The sequence below is a fragment of the Pinus tabuliformis genome, chromosome 3_1 (genome assembly GCF_031772625.1).
Source record: "Pinus tabuliformis cultivar Carrire ecotype Pingquan chromosome 3_1, CPIR1, whole genome shotgun sequence".
NCBI classification, from domain to species: Eukaryota; Viridiplantae; Streptophyta; class Pinopsida; order Pinales; family Pinaceae; genus Pinus; species Pinus tabuliformis.
This window is the reverse complement of record NC_142301.1, coordinates 686,187,874-686,193,873: the sequence shown is the minus strand read 5'-3', so window position 1 is coordinate 686,193,873 and position 6,000 is coordinate 686,187,874.

Here is a 6,000-nt window from a genome sequence, read left to right as displayed (position 1 = left end):
TTCTCCCACTGTCATTGTTCATTGTAAGCAGTGTTTTTGCATCTGCATTCAAATATTTCAAGGCAATGTCCTAGTTTATTGTAGAATCCATTGACATAAAAGAGACACTTACAGTCACTATAGGAAAAATGTATCATCATTTGATATATTGATTGCTCTAGATTCTATAGGAAGGGGAAGTTGGGTAGAATGTACCATATACATGAGCTCCAGCTTGAATTTCACAGCCCCAATATCTCAATGCAACATTAACATATATAAAATTACCAAGGTCCGTTACAAGGTAATAGAAAAACTTTAGTGGGCCTACAAATGCTCTTGGTCCTTTCTATAACATGTTGTCAAGCTTCTCAAAATTAAGCAAATTGAGACAAACAAATAACAAATGCATTATCCTTTGATCCTTGCAATGTAACTAAGTTGGTAGTCGGAATCATGATTGGCCTCTGGAAAATGCCCTTTCTACCAGTGAATTCAATACCAAAACTAAGGATTGTAAGAAGATCCATCCTTCAGTTCTCTCCACTAGTGAATGACTAATTAATTAGAAGTATAGAATATGTACTTCTATTTGGTAATAAAACATATTCCTAGGAGATATTTGATATGACAAATGAGGAAGTTTAATCTAGTTTCCACCGAAAATATCACAATCATAAAACAAAGTGCAAATAGAACATTGCTTGCCCATCCATTCATTGTTCCATCTCATTGCTATAAACATATATGCCTCACATTCATTACAAAACCCTGGCATTGTTATGACTACAATTCAATGACTTTTGTTGGTGCAATTAAAAACATTGTGTGATAGATGCAGCAAAAGGTGATAATGCCCCTGTCATAGTACTAACACTAATGTATTCCATTGATAATAGTTGAGTAATACAACCCTATAATATCTTGAATACAACTCGAATATGATGCAAAGAATACAGTGTAAAAATATTTGGGCCATATACCAATTGTTATGAGAATAAGAACACCCAATAAAGCTGGTGGATTTCTAGAAAAGCTCAAAAATTTTAACTGTGTCATTTTGCCAAGAAAATGTTACAACATCCCCAACCCAATAAATCATTCATGGGATTTTAAACACCCTAAGTAGCTAGAAGCTTCCATATTTGACCTACTTCTCCAATCCATGAATGCCTTGATAAGCATTTCTTCTAGGGCTTAATCCTCCTCAACTTCTTTGGGGAAACTCTATGTCCTACTCCTTATTACTCACATAATGAATATATGTTGCATCACCAATTCCCTACATCCAAAAGCTTCTTTCAATGGTGCATGTAGAATTGCTACCAAAGGACATGCTAGATATGTGTTCAACAAAATAGCAGCAAATTCTTCATTAGCATGTATGCAGAGGATCTTTAGTATAGATAATGAGGAAGACAAACCCTTCATTATGGCCTTCTCCTTAAGAATGTGTACGTACAATCTGCGTTGTCTTTTGATTTGGAAACCTTTTCAAGCATATGACATTCTCACAATAAATACCATCTAGAGTATTACTACACATTCAAAGTCATTACAGCCATCCACTCATCCTTCATAGCTTATATCTTTATGGGGAGAAGAAAAGATGATACTTCCCAAAAACAAAATCAAGCGCTATTCCAGCCTTTTACATTAAGGGCAGCTACTGGATCTTCAACATTGTTGCCAAATATAACAGAATTATTACATTGACCATCATCGACAATGACTTCATGACTTCCCACAACCGCATTCAATATGAAGAAACAGAGTTGAATATCTCGAACAAGTGCATTAAATCATCAAACTGGGTGTAAAAATGGTTCTGTTATGACATAAATTAAATTGTGTAATTTGTAGGGATTCAAGACTAATTTCCAATTAGCTTGAGGCCTTATTATGAATGTAATATCAAAACTTTTCAAGTATAAATTTCTATGAGAAAACAATGACTGTCATTCAGGGTACAAATAGATTTGCTGGGAAACTTGACTAGAAATCGCTATTAGAACATTGCACACATGAGTGTTGTGCATAAGAAAACTGTTAAGTATCTTAACAACATGATTACAGATAGCATATGCAGGTAAGGAATACATCAGCCGAATATGATATTTCCCTTGATATCATGCAGACAACATATCCATATTCTTCCAATGCAGAAACAAGTGTTCAATTTTTCTTTCTTTTCTAAAAATGCAGAGAATTTTACCTCATTTTTAAGAGCCGAGTCACATTTTGTAAATGCTAGACCTGGGATCGATAACACTCTAGAGAGCTATGTTGAAAGCAATAATCACAAATGTATCAATGACATTCCTTTCTTCTGCCTACAAAGATGAGCACCCCCAATCACACCTATATGAGTGTTGTTCACTTTTACTTAGACAAGAAGAAGATGAAGCTTACAATATGTTCGGATATCCTCTTGCTATCAAGTGGTTTTAACACCACAGAGCATCGACTGTAAGCAGGGACAACATAATATTCAGAACTCCAGTATGAAGCAAAGGTAAATTTATTCTAACGTTGGCATTCCACTGAGAGTTTTGTCCATTGTAATGATCATATAACACATGTGGACTCAGACAGACCCGAGAACTAAAGGCAACAGGGAATGAGACTTATTATCCATGGCTGACTAGAGGGAAATGCAATTGGAAGTTGATCAATCTACAAAAAAATTGATATGAGTCGCCAAGTCAAACAAAGTAACTTAAATTTATATTTCCTTTGGGAAGGACTCAATAACAGAAATGAGCATCAAGTGCATAATGGAGAATTACATGGTTTGACAAAGATGATAACCTTTTAAAAAATATTAGTCGCAAGGCATTATAATGCACAAGCAAAGGTACGAAACAGTTCTCAATTTATTGTCTCCCATAAAAGGCCTGCCAGACTTAGAATTCAAGAATCCAAATGCTCATGAGAAACATCAGAACTCAAAAACTATTATCATGCATCTATAACAACATTAAAAATAGGCATTCTGTCACTAGTTCAATTCTCAAGTGGAAATGATTATTGAGACAATTTGCCGAAAAATGTCAATTGAGGTTGTAGGCAATAAGGCACCTAACAACAAACAAAATCCACTAAACCACAGACAGAACTTAACTTTCTTACAGAAGGAATATTTACATGATTGAGGTAGAAGAATTCCATGAAGGCACCTCCTCCAAGATTTTCTCACCAAGTTTCTCTCCCTATCTCAGATTTCTTCTCGTTCTTCTTTTGAAAGAAAATATATCCCACCACCAATGCCACTTCCATCTTTGATAACTCCCTTTTCAGTTACATGATATGAACAAAATTTCTCCATTTTTTCAATTAAGAAAATTATTGGCCAAGCCTGCTATATGCTGGATAACTAACTGTAACAACTCATTGACAAAAACTTGTGTTAACTTACCTTGATTCACGAATCACCCCAGCCACTATTGAGATCTGCAGTGTCCACATTTTCAATGTCAACTGACAACCCATGAACCATATTAGGATTCCAATTCTCGCGGTATGTATGCAGAGGATCTTTAATACAAATAATGAGGAAGACGAACCTTTCATTATGGCCTTCTCCTTAAGAATGTGTATGTCCAAACTGCGTTGTCTTTTGATTTGGAAACCTTTTCAAGCATATGACATTCTCACAATGAATACCATCCAGAGTATTACTACACATTCAAAGTCGTTATAGCCATCCACTCATCCTCCATAGCTTATATCTTTATGGGGAGAAGAAAAGATGATACCTCCCAAAAACGAAATCAAGCGCTGTTCCAGCCTTTTACATTAAGGGCAGCTATTGGATCTTCAACATTGTTGCCAAATATAACAGAATTATTACACTGACGATCATCGACAATGACTTCATGAATTCCCACAACCGCATTCAATATGAAGAAATAGAGTTGAATATCTCAAACAGGTGCATTAAATCATCAAACTGGGTGTAAAAATGGTTCCATTATGACATAAATTAAATTGTGTAATTTGTAGGGATTCAAGACTAATTTCCAATTAGCATGAGGCCTTATTATGAATGTAATATCAACACTTTTCAAGTATAAATTTCTCTGAGAAAACAGTGATTGCCATTCAGGGTACAAATAGATCTCCTGGGAAACTTGACCAGAAATCACTATTAGAACATTGCACAAATGAGTGTTGTACATAAGAAAACTATTAAGTATCTTAACAACACGGTTGCAGATAGCATAGCCAGATAAGGAATACATCAGCCGAATGTGATATTTCCCTTGATATCATGCAGACAACATATCCATATTCTGCCATTGTAGAAACAAGTGTTCAACTTTTCTTTATTTTCTAAAAATGCAGAGCATGTTACCTCATTTTTAAGAGTTAAGTCACATTTTGTAAATGCCAAACCTAGGATCGATCACATTCCAAGAGATCTGTTGAAAGAAATAATCACAAATGTATCAATGACATTCCTTTCTTCCGCTTACAAAGATGAGAACCTGCAATCACACCTGTATGAAGCCACTGATGCGTTGGGTTGAAGGTACCTCACCAATTTGAAGAATATATGGCTCTCTAATGCTATTGCTCAGAAGAAACCCAAGAAAAAAATGTTCTGACACCACAAGGCGTTTATTTTTAGCTCCATATTTTCTAAAATTTGCATTTTATGTCTTACAAACATTCTGAAGCTAAGTTGTCTTCTCTGAGCATAAATGCAGACGAATAATTTGCAAATGATGAGGAGAATTAGGGATTTAAAAATATAATTTTCATTCCTGCTAGTTCCTAAAGAATATCCCAATAACTCCAGCACATATAAAGAGGAAATTCTCTGTAGGAAAAGAAAAGGAAAATATGTTAAACTTAAATGATCAAATATATTGCATAAATCTGCCACCAATGATGCTGAAACAGTACATTTATATTGGTCTCACGAAGAAGCATGAACCTGCCAAGTTCCAACACTAAAATATTTTTAAAACATATATATGGAAATGTGTTCATCTCTTTATTGGATGTGTTGTGCATTGATATTCATAAGTTCTCTCGTGGGCGCACTTATTCTTTCATGGCACGCACTTAGTGTTTGATTCTTGGTGACATGCTTGGTTTTTATAACACCTGGATATTTGCTTGTTGGCACTCTCGGTTTGCTAGCTAAGATTCAAAAAGTGGAATGACAAAGGCCAAAAGTGGAATTGTTTTTGGGTGTTTCCTTGGTGGTGAGCTTCACCAATGCACAATATACACCTAGTTGACTTGAAACCCAAATAAACCATACGCCAAATTGACTTGAACAAAATTTCATATTTCTAGCACATTTCTGATCCTCTTAGATTAGCCATTTTCTTGTCTATTTTCGAACTTAGTTTTTACTTGTGTCTCTTCCAGTTTTCTCTACAAAATTGCACAAACCACTATCATTTAATGGCCCCTAAAATAGCAGATTCGATGAACCTTTCACCAAGCGAAATCATACCAACTTCCACGGCTAATTTGTGCTAAAATTTATTGTGTTTTGGTTGCTGCTTCCCCAACGAAATCATGCCTTTGTCAACAGCATTTCGTGGCCCTTCAATACAGCGATTTGATGGGTGCCTTACTAGATAAAAATGTGCTCCCTTTTGTTGCAACTTGGTTGGTAAATTATCAACAAAATCATGGATCCAATCCTAGTGAATTTGTCTTCTTTTTATACTGCATTTTGGTGACCAAAACACCCAGCAAAAACGAACCTCTTGGCTCTGTCAACCATGTCTGCAATTGTAAATTTGTGATATTACCTCTTTAACTTGCATATTACATTATTTTTCAACCTTCACTAGTTTCATCTTACTGGACCATGGTTGTCCACACATCTGCCTCTGCTCACAACTTAGCCATATTTTTATTCTTGGTTTGATCAAATATCACTGGTGATATGTTTCTCCCACTGTCATTGTTCATTGTAAGTAGCTTTTTTGCATCTGCATTCAAATCTTTCAAGGCAATGTCCCAGTTTATTGTAGAATCCATTGACAGAAAAGA